Source organism: Myodes glareolus, chromosome 4 (genome assembly GCF_982192425.1).
Source record: "Myodes glareolus chromosome 4, mMyoGla1.1, whole genome shotgun sequence".
NCBI lineage: Eukaryota > Metazoa > Chordata > Mammalia > Rodentia > Cricetidae > Myodes > Myodes glareolus.
The window spans coordinates 102652360-102678540 of record NC_142029.1 but is presented as its reverse complement, the minus strand read 5'-3'; the positions used below and the strand labels follow the sequence as shown (position 1 = coordinate 102678540).

At 42.7% G+C, this 26181-nt stretch overlaps 1 protein-coding gene across 1 annotated transcript in view; it reads left to right on the top strand.

The window, feature by feature from the left end:
* Positions 1–26181, top strand: part of Bmper (BMP binding endothelial regulator) — a 246480-nt gene that overhangs the window by 198358 nt on the left and 21941 nt on the right. The gene's annotated exons all lie outside the window — the stretch shown is intronic.

The window sequence follows — 26181 nt, the reverse complement described above, 5'->3', positions numbered from 1 at the left end:
GCCCAGAGCCTAGCTCAGCCTGACATCCTCGGAGACTAAACTGGAACAGAGGCAACTGGCTAGGCGAGCCATTCAGAGTGTTATGTAATTTGGACTTACATTTTGTTTTTTTTTCGGAAGTGAAATAGAAAGACAACACCAGCTCAGGCCCAGGTGTTTTTCTGCTCTGGCCCATGTTCTGCTCGTTAAACACCCAATCCAGGGCAGCGGTGCTCTAGACTGTTTACCCGTGGGTCTCCTTTGCACTTCGTGTCACCCAGGCCTTGTCTGCTAGAAGCTTTGTGACACATATTTGGTGCTCACGCACTTGGGATTCTGGTGCACTGATGTTTGGTGTAACGGCTAAGTGGGGCTCACATCCTGACAGTGCCATTACCATATGCAAAAGAAGACTGGCTAGCTGGCCTCGAGCGCATCTGTAAACTACACACAGTATCGATATCTCTTCACAAGGTGATTGTCAGACTTACGTGGAATAATATCTTTAAAATAGTACAAATTCTGCAGGGGTAGATGCTTAACAAATGTTTGTAAGTTTTTTTAAATGTGGCATAGTTCATGGCCAGTGTTGGAGACAGGGACACCACAAAGAACACAGGAAAGACTCAGATCATAACTGGACGTTCAAGGTTTTACAGAGATTTAGAAACACCAGGGAGAGACCTGGGCTGACGGATCATCTGTAACAGTGAAGGCGTTGGATGAGTGGAGATGGTTCACCTTTTTATTCTGGTCCCCAGTGCACTGGGCCTTGTGGACATTTACACTTCCTACCATAGGGAGACTTCTGGGCTCAGGCGACTGCACATAAGTGAGTTAAGTCCGCGAAGAATGTGGTAGGAGTGGGAGGCAGAGTCCTGGGTCATTCCCCAGAAGGAAGCTGCCTTATCTGCGGAGCTTCTGCGCTGACTGGTGCGTGGGGCCCCTTCAGAGTCCTGCTCATCTTCTTTAGTGTCTCCTCTTGGTCACCAATCTTACAGAGAGGTGTTTGTCTGACATAATGTCAGAAAGCCTCGTAGCTTGAGTGACAACTGAGCATGCCACACTGAAATGTGCTTGCCGCTGACTCTGCTACTGAACGGCTTCCCGTCTTCACGGCTCCTGACTTCCCACATAAGACTTACTACTCCATGAGTTTAAACTTCCCTTCAGTCATGTCTCGAGCCTTTAGCTGGAGTCTGGATTGAAAGAGTTTTCTGACTTACATGATTTCCATCTGTGCTTTCTAAAAATGCCAGATGTCCACTGCCAACCTAGTTTTTAAAATCCATTCTATTTAATCTAATGATCTCAAGCATGTCAATATTTAAAGATTTCTTTGAATCTCACTCACTCAGTTTTAGCCAACACGACTGGGCTTTTCTTTTCTGGTTGCTCAATTTAATTTTTTGTCCTCACAAAGGTCTTTCCTCTGAGAAGGGGCTGCTCTTCCCCTGGCTTTTAACATTCTGCAGACCCTTGCTGACAGTTGCTCTTCCTTGAAGACAGGTAGTGGCAAATGCCATTGGTGGAAAACCTTAGGCTGTCCCAGGAACTTTGCAGATGAGGTCATACTTCTGGGGTTTTGAAGCTTGGCCTGAATTTGAACCCTGGCTCTGGGTCTTTGCTGGCTTGTGTGTGCAGTGGACTGGCCATGCATCCATTGGCTCCACACTGTAGTTTGCGTTTTTATTATCTTTGGTCATTTCGTAGTCAAAAGACACCTGGCTTTTTAAGTCCAAAGGGCATTGTCCTTAAGACAGTCCATTCCGAGTCAGAGTCAATACAGCTCAGTACCCACTCTGCCCAGTCTCCAGTCTCCTCCCAGCCCTGTTTCCCCGCCTGCTCGGGGGTTTGTTGGGAGTGAGGGCACCAGGCAGGAGGGAGAGAAGGACGGCAAAATTGAAGGTTAGTGTTAGCTTCCTGTTGGGCCGGTTAGTGGAGCACTGAGGGTGCCAGATTGCAAAGCCTCCCGAGGCTCAGGAAGGGACGCAGTGATGAGAAGAACATCTGGCCCGCCGGCCTGGAAAGGCAGAAGCGGTGTTTGTCACTTTTCTCATCACTGCTGTGTGCGCTTCCAGACAGTATAGACTGTGTGTTCCCGTGATGTTTGGAAATCTGTACAAATGGATTTTGGTATAAAGGTTTAGTTGTGGCGCTTGGAGATCCGGAGTGAGCTGAGACGGGGAAGGTTTCCTATGGGAACTGAAGGTGCTGGCTCCTAACCCAGATGGGGTTGCTTCATAATTTAGAAAGCTGTAGTTTGAGTGGGAAATGCAGCCACATTGAATAAGGTGGCAAAAAAGTGTAAAGAATTAGGTCTGGGATAATTGATATCTAAGAGCGTCTTGAGAACTGTGTAGACCTCCGGGTAAAGGTGTAGGAGAAACTTTGCAGCTCCGTGGAAAGAAAAAAAAAAAGGCCTGCTGCTTGCATGGTTTTCTTTTAAGCCTTTCAGTCTTTATAAGCAGAGCAGCAAGAGTGGATTCTGGGGTTTGCACAGGAAGACTGATGCTGAAATCCCTGTCAGGGACATAGACCTGTTAACAGCCTGTCGGGACAATTACTGAAGAGAGACAGCTTTCTATTATTTTCTCAAAGCTTTTATGGAATCTCCTGCTGTTTCATAGAATTTCAAATGGGAAATCAGAGACTGTTTTTCTGTCATGGGCTGTTAGTAGAGGTTTTCTCCCGGTGAGTCTCATCCAAGGCAGCCCTTCCCAGCCCTACCTCAGCTCTCTTTGTTCACATCTAATGTGTCCCCAGTTCCCTCTCTATGGATATGGTTTGTCTGCACAATCAATCAGATGTGCTTTGCTCTTCTCCCGTTGGGTTGTAAAGCCTTTGTTGACTGACCACGACCTGAATGGTACAGCCATTTGGAGGCAGTTGGGTGGTCTATGGAAAAGAAGTCTCATTGGAGGATAGCAAGGCGGAGCAAGTCTGGATCCAGGAGTTTGGTTTGGATCTCAGCTAACATGGGAAGTTGATAAATATTTCCTTGGTAATCTGTGTGAATCTCATGGGCTAAGAGCCTTTTCAGACCCTGAAAGGGAAAATAAATTATGATAAAATTATGGTCTGTGGGAACGGCTGTCAATTCTAAAATGAACCACAAAAAAAAAATTTCTCAAGTTATATAAGCAATGATTCAAGAGGGTACATAGCTATTGTCGTAGAAGTTATGGGAACCTTTGTGTAAGTTTTATGTTTAAACTTTTAGGGGTATTTATGGAATTAATTAATTTTTCCTTTTAGTAAATTAAAATGCAAGCTCAATATGTTTCAAAAAGTCTTATGAATGCTATAAGAAATTTTAAAAAAAATGGACTATGGATTAAAACAAAACCCATCCCACCATAATAGTTGGATTTTTACTAGTTTGAGATGTACATGTATGTGACTATTACACATATACTCTTGTTTTACTATTTGAGATGTACATGTATGTGACTATTACACACATACTCTTGTTTTACATCAGGTAGATCAGGTTGCACTTATTGCCCACCTTCTTATCTTTATAGTATTATTTTAGATGTCTATCATATTTTATTTTTATCTCTATTTAGTGAATACCTGTATGGAATATATTTTTTGTCTAACATGATTTATAAATATTAATTGTATATATGAACCCAGATCCTATAGTTTAGCATCTTGCAAACATTTAACTTTTAAGTATTCCATGTCAATTGTAAGTATTGTTGCAATGAGCCTTTCAGAGAAGCTAATTCTCAGTACTTTAGAGTAATTTTTCAGAAGATGACTAGCTATGTCACACCTTAACTCTTCACAAATATAAAGTACAAGATACAAAAATACATGTTTAAAAACATTTAATATTTACGTGCCATTTAAATACATTTTATATATACAGTGAAATATGTAAATATCTCCATTTTAAAAATGTGTGTTCATGCATACCATTTCATTTATCCTGCAGAAATTAATGGAGTGTGCACGTATGCTCACACATTTGTGTTATTAAATATACTGTCCTCAGAATGAACAAACTAATTGCCAATTATTATACTTTTAACAGCAACATGTGAACAAACCGACTCTTTTAGAAAATTCTCATTAAACAAGCAATGAAAATCTTAAATATTATTAAAATAATGAAAAGTCACCTTCAAAGGTTTTTCTTCTTTTATTTTGCTTTATTGAGAAAGAATCTCACTGTAGGCCAGGAGAATTAGTACTCAATGTATAACCCAGGCTTTCCTTGAATTTATGGAAACCCTCCTGCCTTAGTTTCCAAATAAATCTTGGCTTATAGGTCCAAGATGTCATGATTAGCTGAAAAAAAAGAACTTCTTAGTGATGACATCTACCTTTTTTGTTTCAAATGTTTGCAAGCATTTTGGAAATGTAAGGCAATTGCTTTTTGACAGGCCGCTGTCATTTCCCCTTGGTCATTTGTTTCTCTGGTTACAGTAGCTATCCCATGCAAAGCGTTACTTTTCGGGTTGTCAACTGTATCTACTTTTTTCTTTGTGGTTTATGACTTTTTCTTCGCATTTATGCTCATGTGGGGCTTGCATGCATTATGTATATAAGCATATGCATAATTTTCCATATACTTTTATGGTTTTATTTACTATATTTTGCATTTTTAATCCATCTGGAATTTATTTTGATCAGCACGTTTTTTATGCAATCACTTAGAATACTCTCAAGTACATACAAGCACATGTCGTCTATGTGGTTTGGAATAAACATTATGATGAAACATAAAACCGGGGCTTAGCAGTAATAATAGTAATTTTAAAATTGTCATATGTTAACTTCTCATATGTGCGCTTAAGTATAACCAACAGCTTTGTATATGTTATTTCACAAGCCAAATCACTAGCTTGGTTTAAAGTGTCCAAGGCTGATCAAGGTGTATCTGGTAATGAGCCATATTCCCAGATAGCCTGAGACACACTTGGGTGTGAGACATTGCCACCAAACCATAAACATGGCTTCTCCGATAGGCTCCTATTTGTCTTTCTACCCTGCTCTGGAACAATAGTCTGGCCAGTATGCCTGTCTCTTCTGTTCCACTGTCTGTCAGTTTCCTTCGGATCTTTCCCCCAGGGTTCTTGCTTGGTTAGTTTTGTTTTAGTGTGGCTCTTTCTGAGACTACGTCTGGGTGCCAGCATCTCTCTTCTTGACAGTTTTTATTGACACGATTGGCATTTTATTGACTTTCTGCTTTTAATCTAGACAATCCCTGCATAATAAGCCGGGATTCCATTTTTAGGCAACCGTCTTCATGTGGCTGTGCGCTTCATCCCATCCTTTAAAATCTTCACCGCAGGCAGCACCATCTGCATGTGTTTTCCAGGATTCCAGGCGCTTACCTCCGGCTTGGCCCGCTGCAGGCTCCAGGAATTTCGCTCCCAGACTGTGCTGAGTCCAGTCAGCCAAGGCCTGATGGAGCTCCGCTTTCTGGCCTGCAGCTGCTCTTCATGTCTTCTTGTTGCCCTTCTATTTCTGTTCTTTAGACCAAGTGTGACACATCCATTGTCGTGTATGGGGTGCTTCTCATATTAGCCCTGAGGTTCTCATGCGTTCTGTCTTATTTATTGGCCATTAATAGCTCCATTCATTGATCCACTCAGAAGGATTTCCTATGTACTCATTAAGTACTAAGACCTGCACTTTGCATTGGGCATGCCCATGCAAATCAAAGAAAGCAGCATGCTCGCTGTCCTCACTGACTTTATGGTGTAGAGGGGAAATGAATAAATGTCATTGCAAATTGTGACAAAGGCAGTCACAAGTAAAGGTAGGAGGAGCAAAGAAGTCCCTTAGGTCTTTATTTTCTTGGACCACGGGGGTGGGAGGTGGGGTGGAGGAGATATGGAAAGGCAAGTCATGAGTGGAGAGCAGTGCAGGGGAACGTGCATGCAGAAATCCCAGGGTAGAACAGAACAGCACACATTTCAGAACTGAGAGGAGACCAGGTAGAAGCTGAAGATGGGATGAAGCTGATTAGTCACAGCCCAAAGTAAGTCAAGTGACGAAGGTGCTCATTCCCTGTCCTTTTAAAGAAGTTATCCAAGGAGCAGTGGTTACTAAGTGGTAAAAATTTTCTCAATATTTTATCTACTTTATGGCCCAGTCACTCAAAAGCCTATTAAAAATTTTCAATATAAATGGCCATAAATCAGGAGTTTTAAGGATAGCAAAGACGAAGGGGATACATCTATCCTCAGGACGCGCACATTTACCCTAGGACGCTAGCCGTTCGCACAAATGATATAAGGCAATAACGCACAAAGGAGTACAAATGCTTAGAGATGGACGGACAAGTGTTTAGGAGGTAGCCGATGCATTGAGACAGGAGCCATACCCTTGCTGTTTCTCTTTCTTTCTTGTGAAACAGTGCCATTGAGATCAAGTTCATTTACATCCTTAACCACTGAGAACTATCGTTCCACAACCCCTCCTGTATTCCCAGTTACATGCAAGCACCATCATCTCCTTTAGAACATATATATTTCCTCAGTAAGAACACCTAGGTGCTTTAGCCTTCACTCCTTCAGCCGTGCACAGCCGCTTCTTGCCTATATGCACTGCTCAGTTCCATGTTCACACATGAAGGACATTGTTCATCTAGAAAAAATGTTTCCAAGGTTCATACACTTTCATAGCAAACATTGGTTTTTCATCATAGTATTCCACCATATAAATATAACACATTTGGTTTGTTTGTTAGCTAGGCTGTTTCCACTTTCCGGCTATTATAAATAGCAGTGATATGAATTGTTAGGTACATGTCTTATTTGCCTGTGTCTTGATTCTTCAGGGTTTATGGTGGGTTACAAGCTTACTCCATGTTGAGTCGGTCAAGGAACTTCTTAAATGCTTTTCCAAAATGGCTGCCACTTCCATTCCCACTAGCAGATTAGGAGCACTGATTTCTCCCTACACGGCTGTGCCAACGCTTGCCATTATCTGACCTTGTGGTTCTAGTGTCCCTAAGGAAGATGGGATGATCTCATTATGGGTTGGGTTTACATTTGTGCTCTGAATAGCGATGTCAAGCATCTTTTAATGTTTAGTTTTAGAAAGTAGTCAATGCTCTTCAGCACAGGCCCAGAGGGGAGGTGGAGATTTACTAGGCTGTGACCAACACCAGGGCTTCTCGTCTCACTCCTCGCCAGAATCCCCACACTCTAGCGGTAGGCAGAGGCAGCACATGGTCAGGCCGGATGGCTGCTAGAAGGGTGACTGGCCGGCTCTGGCTGGCTGTTGTAACATGAGGGGGCCTGTTTGATGGGGGTTTTTCTGTCCTTCCACCAGGTCCCCACAATTGTTTAGTCCCAGAGAAAAATCACACACAGATCTCTATAAGTTATAAAGCTGATTGGCCCATTAGGTCTAGCCTCTTACTGGCTAACTCTCACATCTTGATTAGCCCATTTTTCTGATCTATGTTAGCCATGTGGCTCAGTACCTTTTTCAGTGGGACAGCTCACATCCTGCTGCTTCGGTGATCTTGGCAGGAGTGGGAGGAATCAACTTCTTCCTCCCCAGAATTCTCCTGCTCTCCTTGCATCATTTCCACTTCCTGTCTGGTTTTCCCGCCTACACCTCCTGGCTGGCCAATCAGCATTTATTTAAAACATGATTGACAGAATACAGACAATTCTCCCACAGGCTGTGGCTTTCTCTTTCTGGTCATGGTAGCAGGATAATGATATCTAAAAGGTAGTGCTACTTTTTTTTTAAAATCTGCCTTTTCCTTTTCTCATGTAAGGTGCTCAGTTAATCGTGTGTTTATAGAGAAAATCACCAACAGCATTGTCAGATAATCCGGAAAGAAGCCCATATCTGCGAGCTCATGTGCTCATTGCCCTTGCCTCCCTGAATGTCTCGTGCTTTAGATTTACAGAACCGTGCAAGTTAAGAATAAATTTTCAAAGAAAAATGTACAACAAAGAACAGACTAGCAGAGAGCTCCTCAGTCAAGTGACCCCTAGCAACGTCTCAAAAGTGACTTGGTGTACTAAGGCTACCGCTTTTCTTTAGTGGGACATGCCAATAGCAATTACTGGATATTAAAGAAACACTTCGGACCTTGGGAAGTTATTTCTAACTCGGTGAAATGTCAGCTCCTTCGTTAGACGAGCAGTCGAGATGCTGTGCTCACCAGTGGGAAGTTATCTCAGAAACTTCCCCGTTTTGAAGTGCAAGCTTTGTTTCTCCATTTGTCTGAGCCACTGACCTCTGAGACTGCCAGAGTTAAACAACCTAAACTCACATTTGCATCAGGGTGCACAGAGCAATCAGAAGCCCCAACCTCAGCTCCCTCGAAGGGTGGATCAAAAAGCTCCTCTTATCCCCGGACCCCTCTAGGTCAAAGGTCACATGTAATAGGAAATGAACAAATGAGCTGTTACGTTGATAATTGTCCCCATAGGCAGTCTCTTAAAGAGAGACAGCAAGGCATTTATTCTCCCGGCCCCAGGATCTTTAGGATGGCTAGAAGAAAGATGTCCTGAAACACCGTTATTGCTTTGTTTACTACTCGTATTTTCATTTTTGCCAGCTGTTATTTAATACCCTGGAAGCTGCAAGTCTCCGAGAAGCATTTGCATAGCATAAGCCAAACTTACTTCAAAAATCATTTTTCACCCAGAAACAGAAGGTTGGGATAGAAGAGATTCTGCCAATTTGGCAGCAGGGAGGAGGCCCCTAGGCCAGTAAAAGATGCTCTGCTAATGTAATAAGTGCAGGCCTCCTGAGGGGACAAGAAGCATTTTCCATCACGTTTATTTCTTGTGTTAAAGACTTAAGCATAAACCTCTGAAAATCCCTGAGAACCGAGTTTCTACCTTGCGTACTGCCTTCGTGATGGATTTCCCATTTCCATTCTGTTAGTAATTCCTTGAGTTCATTTATTCCATTTCATTAAATGCTAAAACCAAGAACCTTGCAAGATAATGTAAAAGACCACCTCACTATCTGCTGCTCCTTACTGTTCCTTCTAAACTCTTTTTCCAGCGGGGCCTTCCTTGCTCAAAGGGGAAGACCATTTCCAGAACAGATTCCTGGTGGGCTAAAGGGTGGCCAGTTGCCCTAAGACCTATTGCTTTGAGTGGGAAGATGGCCATATTTGATATCTATTAAAGACCCACTGCTTAGACAGGCCGGTGAACTACCGTCGTGCACACAGTAAGAGTGGTAGCTCAAGGCTCGTGTTAGCTATCAGTTTTAACCAAGCAACAGTACCCAGATGTTTAACCAAACATCCTCCCAAGTGTGTCTGCAGGCGTATTTTATGTTAAATTTACATGAAAATGAGCAGGCATTCAGGAAAGCAGTTCAGCCTCTGTAATGAGGGTGGGTCTCACTCAATCAATTGACGCTTTTGTAGGAAAAGAATGACCTCCCTCAAACCTAAGGGTGTCTGACAGCAGGCTGCCTTTGGGCATCTCTTCCCTGGATCTCACACCTGCTGGGCCACCTTGCAAATGTGAGCATTGTCTTTCTCTAGAATCTTGTAAGCAAACTCCTTAAAAATAAAAATCCCATCACCCTGTGTGCACACACAATACAAAAGCACGTGAGCCCTGTGTGTTGTCACGTCTAGAGAACTCTGACTGGTTAGTGAGCGAAGGAAGACTTGACGGGTGACGCGTCCGCACATGAGATTTCTGAGAAAGGAGTCAGTGAGTGATGTGTTACAGGGACTAAGTCTAACATTGTACTGTGTGCGCCAGAGTAGCCTCAGCATGCCCACAGCAGAAGAAGGGATTGTAGCTCAGAGGAAACAGATGGGGCAAACATCTGTCTACCAAACACCATTGGATGTTAAATGGTTGGAATCTTGTTATGTTTAATGTCTACAGAATTTCATATTTTCCCTTTTCTCTTAGCAGGATTTTGTGTCATGCTACATAGGGTTACAGATTTCTAAGTTTTTCGGCAAACATCAAACCATTTATTTATTTATTTATTTATCCCTCACCTCAAACAGGGCTTCTCTGTTTTTTGTTCTTTGCTGTCCTGGAACTAGCTCTGATAAACCAGGCTACTTTCAAACTCACAGAGATCCGCCTGCTTCTGCCTCCCGATTAAAGGGATTGAAGGTGTGCGCCACCACCTCCGGGCTCATTAAACCATTTTAAAGCATTATAGATAATGCTTCAGGGAACATTTCCTTGTGCATGCATCTCTGCCCCTTAGTCACGGGTCTGGGAGATCAGACAGCAGGAGCATTTGTTTACTATGAGAAATAGAAGGTGGAAAGCGGAATAAGGAAAGATAAAATTCTTTATAGAAAACACAAAAACGTGCCACACAAAAATCCAATACAGTGATGCTTTGCCATGTAAGTGGATTGAGATTGCTTCCAGAAATAGAAGAGTCTCAAGTTTGGCTTTAAAAAATGAAGTTGTAGATGAGATTTGCAAGAGGAATCCCTCACAGAAATTACATAGAGAATCTGAAAATAAAAATATGGAATAAATAACCAGTAAAGTTACAGCACTAATGTCAGAAAAAATATAAAATTCAAGGTAAAAAAATTCTATTGGACATGGTAGCTAATAAAACACCACAGCATTCATGTCCTTTCTGAATAAATAAATAAACAAAAAAGGAAAGGGCATGACTGCTCCTAGGTATGGAGGAGGAAAATGATTTTTATAGATATATGTCAGAGCGTAGGTAGAGGCAGGGACATCTGGGAGAGTACAGAGTGGACTTGGCCAGACTGAGTTGGGCCCTGCAGGAGAAGGGGAAGGAGAAAGGAGAGAGGGGAACTAGGTGCAACAGCTAGGAAGCCAAAGGTACAAAATGGAAGGGGCGGACAATGGAAATGTTTGGATTATGTAGGGAAGAGCCTCTGTAGGAGGGGCAGCCCAGTCCCTGGGCCTGAGAGTGCAGGGTAGAGGGTGAGTAGCCAGCCTAGCCAGCCACATCCTGAAACAGGTAGGGATTGAGGGATACTGGGGGATTCTGGAGGTCAGGTCCGCTTTGTTATGTTAAGTAGGCACCTCAGCCATTCTTCCTGCATTTGAACTTAACACTCCTTAAAACTTTTCCTTCACATTTGTGCCAAAAATCACTCAGATTACATGGAGACCTTGTCAGCTTCTTAATTATGAAGAAAGCCTTTATTAGATGTGGATAGGTAGGCTGAAAATCGCTAAATACGCAAGCTTTGATTGAGCAGATTGCGTGACATCGCAGACTGGTAGAAGACTTCATCAAGACCAAGAGTGCTCCTTGTTCAAGTGTGCACTAAAAATAGCCAAAGCCCTCAATGTGTTCTAACAATTGACATGAAGTATTTATTTATACTTCATAAGCTTATTTATACTTAAAAATTTTAATAATTCTACAATCTATAGCAAAACTAAAAATCTCCATAAGTAAGGGTGATGATTTGAAATATTTTAAGCAGTAGCTGTGAGTTAGAGATACTATATTATTTGTGATTTAATAACTTAAAAGGACATAGATGCCATTGAAGGCGAATGAAATGCTGTATTGCACATCCACATATTAACTCTGAAGATCTAATGCTGCCCAGGTGAAAGGGAGGGTAAAGAATGCATGAGACAGGAAGGTAGAGGGAGATGTGTATGAGGCCCATGAATAGCAAGAGCTTGGTGGGGGTCTAGAGGGGAGGAGGGAAGGGAGTGAGTACAGAGAGTGTGCGAGAATTCCAGACTGAAGTCCATCACCTGCATTCTAACCTAAAAAACTGATATAGAACACTAATGATAGGTCTTTAAAAGTTATAGTCAACACAATATCATTTACATAAGTTTAAAATAGGAGACTATCATATGACTCAGTGGTTAAGAGCACTGGCTGGTCTTCCAGAGGACTCAGGTTCATTTCCCAGCACCCAAGTGGCAGCTCACAACAGTCTGTAACTCCAGTTCCAGGGGATCTGACACCCTCACACCAATGCACAAAACATAAAATTAAGTAAATTATTGAAAAAGAATATTATATAATTTGTAGCTACAACAGTTATATGTAGTTAAAATTATATGATAATGTTATATTCTGATGATTACCTATTGCCTATTGGTAGATAAGCTGTGATACTTTAATTTATTGCCTTTGTGTAAATCCGTAGACCAGGGTGGCACAAACTCAGAAATCTGCCTATCTCTGCTGGGATCAAAGGTGTGTGCCACTAAGCCCAGCACATTTGCATGCTTACCCTCCTTCCCCCCTGACTTCCCAACATTCCCATCATATTAAACAAGTAAGAATAGTAAACTTTTGCTTCCATGGTGGTGGAGGAGTGCTACTTTAAACCTGTAAAACAAATTTACTCTCGCCACCACTGACTCCACTCCACTGTGGTTTGACCACAGTTCTTGGTCATTTCCCCGGTCTTAAGAGAATTGTCTCATCCATCTTTTGCCTTCCCATCAAGACACATGCATACTTATTGAGTGTCTCTGATGTGCCCTGCATAGAACTTTGAATCAAGAACGTTGTGGAAGACCAAAGAAACTGGCAGCACTAATTGTACTCAGTGAACTTAAATAAAAGGAAAAAGACAGGCACCACGACTGCCTGGGCAGGCAGATCTCTGTGAGTTCGAGGCCAGCTTGATCTAAACACCGAGTTCCAGGATTGCCAGGACTGATAGACTGTCTTGAAAAGCAAGACGAAGAGGAGGAGTTATAAACAGATACTAAAAGTGTAACCTGTACTCTGTAAAAATCAATACCTCTCTGGTATTTTTAAGGCGTGAGAACCCAGTATTCATGCTTAGGTAATGCAGCGACCTCTAGCATTGCACAGAGGAGCTGTGGGATATGCTGATGCATCACCCACATGTAGTCCCTCATTCCACTTCCATTCTCTCCTCCTTTGGCTCAGGCCAAATTATCCACTTTTGGAGTCCACTTTATAGACCGCATTTACTCTCCTGCCCAGTATTCCTAGATGTACTGTTCTCCCAGGCCAGCCTTTAATTTTCCCTTGTAGATGACTAGATTTGCTCGATGGTTGGTCTGCTTTGGGGACCATATCTGTTTATTCCCAGTGCCAGGAATATACTATTTCATAAACACAGAGTAATGGCTTATAATGGGTGGCTCAAGAAATGATGGGTATATGAGTGTGATAGATCTATGTGACTGAATGTTTTGCTATGGTGATAATAACTTTGAACATCCTTTTCATTATAATTTATGAATAAGAATTATAAATTCCCTTATGCTATTAATTAGAATCATTATCTGTGACATCTCTTTAAGTATGATTTCAACATAGTTTTGGGATTCAATGTGTTTTATTGGGGTCAATAGTCAGCCTCTGAATGTCTTTAATGTTCACCCTTCTATATAAAAGATTATTTAATTTATATTCAATATCCATTATAATGTATATCATAGTACAATATATGTACAGTCATAAACTATAAATGTATTTTGAAACTAGCACATTAAATACATTATAAAATACAAAAGTTTTGAAAAGGTAACAGCAGTATGCAGGAATAGAGATCTGTTCTCCTTTCTTTTGTCTGGTGGGTGAGCTTGTGCCCTGGAGTCTTATTTTATGATTTCTGAGGCCAGAATCCTGCAGATGGGGTTGAATGGAGCCCTGTCCAGCACCGCTGCCTCTTAAACGCGGCTGCACACAGAATTCCATGGCAATTTTGGTAAGAGGCTGAGGCTTGAGCCTAGCTCTGCCTCTGGAGACTCTGTTCTAGTGGCTACACTTATGCCCAGGAATTTACATTTCCTTTTATGTCTGGGTGTGGCCAATTGCTGTAGTTATATGGGCCACACTTAACTCAGATGTAGAACAGTGCCCCTCAAATTTCTATGTACATTCAAGTTTTTTGAGATCCTATCAAAACATAGCATGATTCAGTGATTTCAGGTGAAGCCAAGGCTGCCAGTTTTGAGTGGAGGAAGCATAGCCCCTGAAGACAGCTTCTTACTGGGCCCTGAGTCCTTAGCTGATTTCCCTGTACGTAATCCTGTCCTTTAGAATAAAGCCAGCAGAAATGGAGACTGCATTTGTGAGACGTTCGTCCTAACAGGAGACCTCCTGTGGCCTCTTAGCCACCCTTGTTACAATTTTCCCATTTGACAATTCTGCCTTTCTTGTGATCTTCAGCTGTAGGATAATTCCAAGTAGAACACTCTGAGGAAAAATCGTACACTTGTTTTCCTGGATGGTTTCAATAATGGCTGAATTGTTCATTCCCCGCCCCCCTTAAGTTTATGATGTTTGCGTAGGGATGGTTTTCATATAAGATCTGAAATAAATTCTATCTTAGCATTTACCTAATTCTTTGCAAAGGCTACTGGGAACATGTAATATTCTGCTTCAATTTCACAGAAGCTTTTGAGTGATCTAGTATAGTCTTCGGTATCATACATTGTTTTCAAAAAGGATTTTATGGACGTGTAAAATTACAAAAGTGATTATTAGGTCAATTATTTCAGAGTAAATTTAGAGGGAACCAGTTCATATTCTAACCCCTAAATTTCAGTTATCCAGAAGTAGAAGAAAATAAATGGATTGCAATGTGCTTTCATCTTGGAAAGCTGTTAGGTTGGAGATGACCCTAAGAAACTGAATTGCTCCTTTTTGTCTGAAGGAGGGAACTGGACCGAGGTTTGCAGTGTAGTGCCCTGGGAATTTCCTGATGCTCTATCCAGCCACCCCTGAGAGAGCGGATAAGAATCTCTCTACAGGTTGCAGCCTGGGCATCAGCAGTGCATAAAGCTCCCTGGGATTCTATATTCAGAGCTGAGGACAGCGCAGGTAACTCCAAGGTCCCTCTCACATGTCCATGTTACTCCTATTCTGTTCCAGGATATTTGTTTAGCCTGAGCCAGGTTCGAAGATGGCTTTACCTCCCCGCTTCTCTGTGGTTCTACACCCGTCTTCATTAATTAAACACATTTGGATTCTCCTGTGTCTTATTCTCCCTCTAGGAAGCATTTCTTAAGCATTTCCAGCTAATTAGAATTCATGTTGATGTTTTGGTTTGTTTGTACTTAAATTCACTTCTTGTATTTGAAACCACATCTTTTAATCTCTCCTGTTTCCTAGGAGGCTGCTAAATTAATGCATCTTCTCATTTAATTATCTGTGGTGCCTAGCATCTAATTTAGTGCTAGCACATAGGAAGAACTTAGCAAGATTTTTTTTTTTTCTGAGTAAATGGCTCGTCCCTTCTTATAGTTCTCCTACTGCATTATTTCATCAGTTTCTGAACTTTCTTACATAAGCTCTCCAGTACAGGTACATCAGTAATTGTCACGGCCTTGGGGTGGACCCCCTATCATGGATTGCAGTCTTCTTCCCTGGTGTTTCACCCTTAATAGGCTCCCTTCTCTCAGCCTCCACTATACAGTCCAGGGGATCTTAAAAGCATATTTACACAACAATGAATGAACAACCTTCGCAATTAACAGAAAAGAGGCCATGAATTTGAGAGGGAGCAAGAGAGAGGGATGAGCATGAATGTGGTGGGAAAGGGGAGGAATGATGTAATTATATTTTAATTAAAAACACAAATATGTATTTGTAAAAGCAGAGTATTTTCTTCATTGTCTAATTTTGATTCTTATCATATTAGTAATACTTTCATAATGCAAAACTTTTAAAATACAATATCACAAATTCTGTATATTATCCAAAAAAATAATCCTCCGTCTACAGAAACATACTTTGTCATTTGCTTTATGTGGGGTCTGTGTTTCTAAGGTCTATTTCTTGTTACGCTGAGTGCTTGCTTTGTGAGTTTTCTGCAGAGATGTCTCGAAACCAGGTGCTGTTGGCATTGGGAAACTATTTCTAAAGCTGCTTCTCCTCCCAAGTTTCTCAGTTATGAATGCATGTAATCAGTAAACAAGTAAAATTATAAGCCTTAATGTTTAAAATTCATGGCAGTTATTTGTGATGGTTTTGGGGGTCTTAAGTTTACAAGCTATAATTTTAGCTTGTAACTAAACCAACACTGATGGTGATGACTTCGAACTTACTGGCTTGCCTTTATCATTTCCTCACTGAGAATTCTGGGCTCTTATGCTCAGGCCAGATCCTCACAGTATTAAGTAATCATTTTTGTTTCTGCTCTGTTATGTTGGAAAAATCTTAAATTTGAGATTAATAGTAAATTAATAGAATTACTTTAATTAGAATATTATCTGTTAACATGAGTGTATAGGAGCATTTTCACCTATTAACATTACAAATTTTATCTTGAAATATTTTGATTTGAATCCAAACTTGCGTTCCTACAAGAAACACTTCTTAGCTATGCTATTATTTCTACAATATGGTATTGGAATTTATTTAATTATATTTTATATAATATTTTTAATCTTGTACTTATAGCTAGAATTTATTTCTCTTGTCTTTGCTGCTTTAGTTATATTTTGCTAAGACCTCAGTTCTGTCTCACTTATATGTAGCCATTTGTGCCATATATGATAAAGTATAAATCCCTAAATGAATAGGGAATTAATAGCTTTCTATTGTTTCTATCTTCAGGGCTTAATATCTTTGTGTAGGTTGGTCCCTCCGATATACTTCATTTTCCGGTTTAGTTTTAGACTCATGCGAGAATGCCCGCTGCTGCTGATTGGTCTCTTCAATGACATCAAACCAACTGAATGAACATTGCTGGTCATTGGTCCCCTCAATGACATCAACTAAATGAATGCACATTGCTGGTCATTGGTCCTTCAATGACGTCAAAGCAGCTGAATGCACATTACTGGTCATTGGTTCCTTCAATGACGTCAAACTAGCTGTCTACACTGTCGTTTCAGTTGCTCATGTTTCTCTGTGTGGTTCCCTCAACATTGCTTTCATATCTCTGCTTTACCACTAATCAAATGGCATTCTCTTTGTAACTGTTTCAATAGTTCATTCACTTAAGAGGGAGACTTGAACTCCCACTGATGTATCATCTGGTCTGCCCACAATACTGCCACGTAGCAGGTGCTCAGGAAACACTAGCTCATCACTGAGCCACGAAAGGAAACTCACACAGAGGCTGACCTCACCCAGCTGCAGGACTACTGAGGTACTGCAAGGAACTGTAGAATCACCGGGAGAAGCTGGCCTGCTCTCCCAGCTGTGTTTCTTTAAAATGGCCTGCCTGCCCGTGCGCCTATGCAGGACCCCAAACATGTATTTGAATAATTCTATCCTTTGTATTTCTTTTTGTGCCATCATAGCAGGGTGCTTTACTTAGACATAATGACTGCCAAAATGGTAGGCATAGGGCCATTCTTTCATGATTTCTTTTAAATAAAAAATTACACATGTAGTTGATGTTTACTGAACTCCTGTGTGCTCATAGCTGAGCTACTGTAGCAGATAATAGAGTCTTCATGATGTTCATGCTATGGTTGGAGAGGGTGGCCAGAAATGAACTGATGTGAACCTACATACAATGATGTCGAGGTTGATAAAGTGGGAGTGAAGGAATTTCTTTAGGTACCAGTGGCCAAGGATGGAACATCAGAGGGGCCCATACTGGCTTGAGAGTAGAGAAGGAGTGAGTGAGTGACCCCTCCATTACCCTAGGGAATTTCTCAGGAAAGGTAGCAGTGAGTGTGGGATGTTTAGGAGAGTGTTGGAAGGCCAGGCTTGCTGGAGAGGGGGATGTTGGGGCTGCTAAAGAGCCAGGAAGCCAAGGAGCAGGGTGCACTCATCCCAGCCGGTGCTCGCAGACCACGTGACAGACGAGGAAATTGTATTTTAAGTGTGATGAAATATTTTCGGAATGTCTGTCAAAGAGGTGTTATAAAGTGTTTAGTGTATGTAAGGGATTGTGTGACTGCTATGGGGGAACGAAGACATTTTCTTGTGCCCCTAAGCATTATCAAAACGTGTCTGCCCCAAACTGGCTGCCTTGCCCCGAGGAAGGCCTAGGATGAAGTCTGTGCTGGCGACACAAATGTACACATTTTCATTTTGTTTCTTCCTCATTTTTCTTCCCCTTTCCCCCAGGGTGGGACTTTCATCTATTCTTATTAGAATTTTTTTTTTTTTACCTTCTTACACGCTTTGTTCCACCTATTTCTCGCCAACTTCACGACATCATCAACTACCACAATAGAGTCTAGTCACATTGTTAGGTTTTTATATCTGGAATGAGATTTTTTTTTTTTTAAAAAAAAAGCTCCCTCTTAGTTCTTCAAAAAGAACAAACCGGCGAACTGCATCCTATGATTGACTGAGCACCATCATTCTGAGCCACTAGCAAGCTGTAGGCGGCCCACAGCTACTTGCAAAGGTAGGGATGAAGCAAAGCAACCTTTAAATTGATTTAGCAAAAACACTTAGCTACTATTTCACGGTAGGGAAAACAATAATAAATCTTAAGGACGAACCATCCCAGGACATTATGAGAAATAAAACTACTGTAAACTCATTGGTTGCTGTCAGCACTTATTTTTATGGCTTTTATACGATTGTTTATAGAGAGAATGAGAACTGGTTTATGCTCTGAGCTTAAGTTTAAACCACATCAGTGGCGGAGCTCCGGTCTGCCTGCTGTCGCAGTCCTGACTTTCTGCTGCAAAGAATGATGCTGTGTTTTCGAAGCACTAAGGGGGGAAACATGCCCGACCCAACCCTTCACCCCTCAATGACTGCTGAATGTTTCACCTGGGTGCACCAGTGTGCCCTGCCTCTTAGCAGTCAGTGGTTACAATCTTTGTTTGACTCTGCCCTCAGAGACCAGTGGTATTACCCTGGAAGATCAAAACTTGCCACACGGAGGGTTTGTCGCCTCGAAACTGATATGTTAAAAATGGAAAGTTTGCGTTTTTGTCTGCACTGAAGAGTCTGGTTGTAAATGTTTCCCAGCACTTTTGGGTCTCCTCAGACACTGGGCATGCGTAAACACAGTCTACCCTCTCTGCTTCTCCTAAGATCAGTTCCTCCCCTACATACTTGTGATCTATGGGCAGATAGAAAGCAGTCTCAAATGCCCAGAGATACCCCTCCAACAGCCCCCCCCCCTTTCAGCCTCCACATAGACTTTCTCTCGTCTTGTAACTTTTAGACTCTCAGCTGGAACTGGCCCTCACGGCTGTGACACATTCTCTCCCCCTCAAAGCCGTTCCTTGAGTCTTTAGCTGATCAATCCCGATGGCATGCCCCATCTCTCCTCCCCTCTGTCTTGGGGTCCTGGGGTACTAACTCATGATCCCGTGTGTATCATCCATACTCCATAGCTAAGCCTGCAAGGAGGACCACATTGTGTACCTATCTGTGTATCCTCCATGTCTTGCTTTCCTTCTTTACCTGTTGCTCACAAATGGGACATGAGGATTGAAGCAAAGGTTCATATGTGCACACTGGTTGGGGGGAAGTCCTTCCTTTCTTCTTGCCTGGGTAAATCTTATTTTTTCTTTTGGCATGACATTCAAGTTAACCTTCTTTTCTTGACGTCTTTCTTAAGTTTTCCTACTCTCTGAAACCATTCCAGAATAATCTATGTTTTTTAACTCCCATGGAAATGTTCTGCTACTTTTATAATATACATCATCTTGGTCCCTTTCTCTATTTCTACAGTTTTTATTAACAAATTGTTAGTTTGGAGTAGGAGCCCTAATGTGATCACCTTTGTCCTTCCTGGGAGGTGAGCACAGTGCCCTGCTCAATAGATTTGTTGAAAGAATAAATAAATAAAGCGAAGAAAGTTTGTATTTAAGTGAGACATCTCTTAGCTGCTAGATGGGAAGGAAATTAAAGTATAGGAATTTAAAAAGATAGACTATTTCTGGATGTTATCCTAAAAATTTTGCTTCTAAGTGGAACATTTTGGTTTTATGTCATGTATTTGAGGAAGATGTCATATGGAGTCTGAATAGACTGGGATAATTCTATAATGGAACATAAGGTGGAATCGGAACAAATGGGTGGGAGCCACAGAACACATTTTCATTTCAAACATAAAAATATGAGGCGACTTCCTGAGAACTGGATGTGGAAATTGTCTGTCATGGGAATGAGATTCCTAAAATGACACTGAGTGTGTGTCTCAGTAGATGATGCAGAGGGGCGGCCATCTGTCAGGTGGGTTCCAGAAGCCACTGCTGCAGGGCGTTTGTGTCCCTCAGCCTGCTGAGACGCCATGGTTCTGTAAGTGCACCATCCAGCCTGTGGTGGGTCCTGAACACTTGCCATCCTGAACCAAGGTGTGATGCCCTGATCACTATTGTTAAGACCTTCGCTCTGGAGAAGAACTGAGAAAACTGAGGAGGAAAACCTCTAAAGGCCAATCCCAACCTCACCTGAAAATTGCTTCTAAATTTCAGTTCTTCTGCTCTGAGGAAAAAAATGTGCCATCACAAATGTTAGAGTCTAAAACTAAGGACCCACCGTGTTACTATGTTCCATTTGAGGTAGGGACACCTTCACTGACCCTCATCTGACTAAAACTCTAGGTGGGTTGTATTTTAGTTTGTCTTTGGGTTCCCAAGTGGGAGGCAGGTTAGGGGAGGGTGCTATCACTCTCTGGAGGTCTAACACCTCCAGCCCGTCCTCAGCTGGCCACATCTGTGACTCTCATTCACTTCTGCTCTCTCAGCTGGAAATTCGCACTGGGATAATTGTTGTCCTTTAACCCTTGGTCTAGATGTTGGACTCAATTGTCACACTGTCCTCTTCAGTCAAGCAACCATGCATAGTCCTTGCATAGGAATTTTAGATCTTCCTCCCCTTCCTCCTCCATCCCCCGGCCATTATTCATCAAGTCTCCTGTCTCCTTACCTCTTCAGCTCCGCCACCTTTTCTTGCATGTCTCCTCTCCTTGATCTTGACTTTACCACTTATTCACAGAGGGCTGTGAACAACAGCAGAGTATCCTTGGTGACTTGATCTGTGTTTACCAGGCCTGGGAGTTTTCTTTCAGAGCGTCCCCCTATTTTCTCTCTCACACTGCTGGACTCCTGAAGGAAGAACTGTGTGTGTGTGTGTGGTGTGAGTGTGTGTGTGGTGTGTGTGTGTGTGGTGTGTGTGTGTGTGTGGTGTGAGTGTGTGGTGTGAGTGTGTGTGTGGTGTGAGTGTGTGTGTGTGGTACCTCGCCTATTTTCCACTTTTGATACACTCCATGATGTTATTATTGTTGTTGTTTGTTTGTTCTTGTCCCCACCACTGCTATGAAACTGTTTTGGTGACGGCCACACCCGGCTAGCTTGGCGCCTTGTCAGGATTTCAGTTCTCCTTCTCTGGCGTGTCGGCTGCAGTGACTTCACCTCCCTCGCTCTCTCACCACTTTACCTTCTGGTTCTCACTGCCCTCTTCGTGGACACGCTCACTGGTTTGAGTTGTGATTTGTGCATTCAAAAAATAGGTTGTGCAGTGTCCTGGATCAGGCACTGCACAGACCTGGGGAAATTGGGAAGCAAGGCTTGTCTGACCTGGGGCTCCAGAGAGATCTGTCAGCTAAGGGCACAATTGTTGGTATAATAAGAACCAGGCAGGAGTGTCAGGGGCAGTCTTGGGAGCCACCTCATCTGGTAGGGATGTTTCAGAAGCCTTCTCTGAGAAACCTATTGGACTATTGCTGAAGACCGGATGTGCTTTATCCAGAGGGAACAGAAGAATGATCCAGGAACACCGTGTGCTGCAGAGGACAGTGAGGGGAGTGAAGAGCCAGACTTCGAATGCACACTTTACCTCAACAGATTGTTCCAGAGGCAAGAGTTGTGGGGATTTTTCAGGCTTCTTTTGGTTGCTTCTGGAAACACGCTTTCTGCATTTTCTGTGAAGAGGAAGGCCCTCAGGACAGTGGCTGTGAGGCCTGTGGTTTGCCTTTGGAGCCTCTGATGGCTGAACTCCTTCACTGTGAGTTGAGAATGGCAGATTCAGCTCTGTGGATTGGGTGCGGACAGGCTCTGGGATGGGCAGCTCCTTTTGGGTCCAGCCGACTGAATATCCTGGAGCAGCCACGGCTGTCCAAAGCGCAGGTTGCGAAAGGCCTTTCCTGGTGTAGTGCATGGATGTAAATACTGATTTATTCCGGAGCCGAAAGACACAGACATCTTGATGAAAGGCCCCCAACATCTGAGAAAGCTCATCCGAGCACCACATCCTCCGGGAACAGCCGCCACCACCGCCCTTTCAGTAAGGCACGCCGTGGAGGATTTGTGCCTCTGTGGGTTGTGGGGCTTGGCAGTCAGCCACTGCCTAATGTGAGAAAGGCCTATGGGAGGACCAGCTCTTTGAAGCAGAGGCGGGAGGCAGCTACTGCATGTGGCTGGGGTGTGGCCAGCCATGCTGCCTGCCTTCTCCCCTCTCCTTTCTCTGACTCCCCCAGTCCTTGAGCACACCCCAACTGCTGCCAGACTTGTGAGACCTTTGCTCAAGAGGCTAATCTCATGGCGTCCCAGAGAGTGGAATAAAGCAACAAATCCTGGGCCCGCAGGAAAGGCGGCATCATGGCCTGCCTTGCCTGCACTTGACTCTGAGATTCAGCTGGGACAATGGCAGGTGACTCCACCTTTCCCTCCCCTACACCTCTCTAGTAATATCCATGGTTCTTTTCTCTGTTTTTGTTAGAGATTAGCAGCTGGGGACAGTATATCTTTTTATGTACTTGTCTGTGGAATCTAAAGTAAGTGATTGCACAAGGAGGGAAGATAGTGTTCCCAAGAGCACATAACTGGGTCAGTAGGTCTGTCTGTCTGTCATCCACTCACCCATTCACCCATTGACCCTTCCATCCATTCATCCCTTGCTCCAGAGGTGGTCCCAATCTGACTTAGAGCCTCACCAGCAATCTTACATGTTGCTGAAGTTTGTGTGGCTTTTTGTTGGGTACATAATCAGGAATGGAGTTGATCAAGAATTAGGCACATGAATGTCTTTACTTCCTTCTGTTGCATAGAAACAGGTTGTGCCTTTCCGTATGTGGCTGAAAATAGCAGGTATTTATTTTCTTTGTTTCCTTGGGTCATACTCCAGTCTCCTCTCTTCCCTCTCTTGTTTTATTTGAGCCAGTTGCCAATCTATATGCAATTACAAGAAAAAAATCAGAGAAACCAGTGTGTCCTTTACCCCACCTCTCACAAAGGTAGCATTTCATGTTTAATTAGCATATAAAGTAATTGGTTTCTCTATGACATTGGAAACTCATGTATGTATTTGTGTGTGTGTGTGTGTGTGTGTGTGTGTCTGCCTTGTGCAGGTGCATGTTTGTGTTCAGGTGATTGTGGTTTACATTAAGGCCAAAGAATAACCTTTCTTATCATTCTCAAGAATGCTAACCTCCTCTTTTTGACCTGGAGCTCACTAATTAGCTACACTAACTGGCTAGGCAGCCCCAGGAATCCTCCCATCACTGCCTCCTCGGCACTGAGATGACAAGCATTTGCTACCATGCTGATAGCTTTGTGTGGGTTCTGGGGACTGATTGCAGGCCGGTTTGCTTGTTAGGCAAATTCATTGCAGACTGAGCCATCTCCCTAATCCATCCTTATGGAATATCTTTGCTTTGGTTGATTCTACCCCACCTCTATCTACCTGCTCGCCTCCTCGCACCTTCAGTATTTCCTCTCTACATTCATGTCACGTGTGCTCTATTATACCATCCAAGCTGCTCCCCCCATCTCCTTCTTGCTCCTACAAATAAATGAGCATACCACGTAGCAACTTACATGTGCGTATGCTGCCCTTCTGAGAGATGGCGCTGCAGGCAGAAGTACAGTTGCTGCTGCCTTCTCCTCCTGGAGACCAAGAAGCCACTTGCTTGCAGATGTCTGTCCCAGTCCTTTCTGGAGTCCGAGAGCAAGTACTCCCTTACATCTTGGGCTTAGGACTCTTCCCTGTCCTGGCCCCAACTCTCTCACCACTGTATCACGAGTTCCGGGATGAGCTGACTACCAACGTCGATGGATGCAATGGCTCACACCTGTGTACTGAAGCCTCAGCAGAACCCCAAGAGGTCGGACTCAGAGTGCTTCCTGGTTGCTAGGTATAAGGAGTCCTTAGGTGCCCCAGAAGAAGGACGGGAAAGCTGCGCACCCCTCCCTAGAAGGTGGCTCCACAGGATGAGCAAGATCTCTGTGTCCTCCCATTCCCAGTCTTTGGGGCTGTGGATTCTTCCCTTTGGTTGTCCATCTGAAGGCCTTCTAATAGCCATGATGATGGGCAGGGCCAGAACCAGATTACAGTAGAGGACAGAGCTGAGAACCTTAGGTGGGGAAAAAAAATTCCCCACGTAGTGGCCGGAAGTGTCGTGCTAAGCCAGAGGAGTAGTGTGGTCATTTTGGCTTTCCTTCTTTCTACAGTGGAAGATGTTTCTCTTAGGTTGGATAGGTTGTACTTAAGGATATGTGTTGTTTTCTTTCCAAACAAAAATACATAAAGCTTAATTCAACGCTTTAGCAAAAAGAGATCTTTTAAGAGACGGAGTTTAGGCTTCTTCCTCTTGTATTGCACTTGTTCTGTCCTCTGGAGGCTCGAGCCCCAGAGATTCCCAACTCAGCCTTCTTAGTGCCGGGGCAGGCTCTTAGATTACAGGGCCTTAGTCAATTGGCCCTGCGATTGTTTTACTGTGAGAGTGACAGAGATGGATTGAACATGAATTTAAGAGAACAGTGATTGATTTCCTGCCAGACAGCCATTTTTATGTGGTCCTTTATCATTCATCCTCCAAAAAAGTGAGATTTCTGATTTAGAAGCAAATGTTGTAATGAAAATTTACTGTTAACAGGTAGTCTAAGTTGTGGCCACTAGAGGGGGGTAGTGACCAGGTTTCCCTCTCTGACTGGTGCCTGAGACCCTCCTTTAGCAAATTCTGCCAGTCCCTGCCAAGAGTCAATGAGACCTGGTGAGTTACCTCTAGGGGAGCGACATTGTAGCAAAAGTCTGCAGTCATGGCCAGTTTCTTCCTGGTACAGCTGTTTCTCATGCTTGAGCAAGGACCGCTCAGCTTCCAAGAGGCATTTATTTCTTTTTAAATATTCTCTTGGCGATTCCATACATACACGCTATAATTCACACCCTTTTACTCTCTGGTATCCCCTTCACTTCCTTTTGACCTCCTAATTCTTCCACAGTGGCAATACCATCCAAAAAAAAAAAAAATGACGCTCCCCACCTGAAGCAACCTTCTACAGTCCTCAGCTAAGGGGCCTTGCCTAACCATATTACAGTTTATACAGGGTGACCATGCTTCAGAATCTGCACCTTCTGAGCGCCAGTATGATGTCTCAAATGGAAAGTTCCACAAATCCATAACTCACTGTGTGGGACCGATTTCAGTTAAACAAGTATACTAAGGGGAATATAAAGTCCCTGTAGCTATGTATGTAGGATTTATGTAAAACAAAATTAATTTGGGTTTAGATTTTTTCTTTTATGTCTGAATATATATATATATATATATATATATATATATATATATATATACACATATATATATCTCCAAACTGGAAAAATCTGAAGTCCCAATACTTCTTGTAGGATTAGAGTCCCTGACCTTAGAATCTTTGAAGTTGTAGCCTAAACATGGGACAAATGGCATGTTATACCATCATTAACCATGGGACCAGCGTCTTGATAGGCACATGTGGTCTGACATATAACCTTATGAGGAGGGGACATCTTTTAGGCTTCAGAATAGGTGTGGTGGCTGTTAAAAGCACAACTGATGGAAAGATGTACATAGAAGGTCTTTTTAAAATTCACATCCTTATATAAAAATAGAAAGTGCTGTATGGGGATGGACGCTATCCACAGGGAAGAGGGGACAGGATAAGGTAATGGGAGGGACAGAGAGACACATATGTGTTCTGTGCAGAACGGGCTTGGGGAGTGAGGCAAGGTGATGGGTGTGTATGCATATCAGCAAAGTACAATGATACACATATATGAAAGTTTTATAAAGAAACATGTTATTTCATATGATTGCATCAATTAATCATAAATAGCTAAAAAAATAGCAAGCATTGTCACCTTTAAAAATAAGTTTCTGTAATCACAGAAACCTACATTAGTCCACAAAAGAAGCAGCTTCCAGTGCAGATCAGAGGATAGTGGCCAGTGAGGAATTTCTTATGCTCGGCAGACGTTTACTATGCAGGCAATGCCATTTATTTCCCAGGCAATGTTATAATGATTAAAAAATCAATTTGTGTGAAGTCAATAGTGCACGCCCTGTATTTGCAGTGCACATTAGACAAGGAAGGAGAATCGAGAGCTCTATAGCAACCTGGGTTACATAGTGAG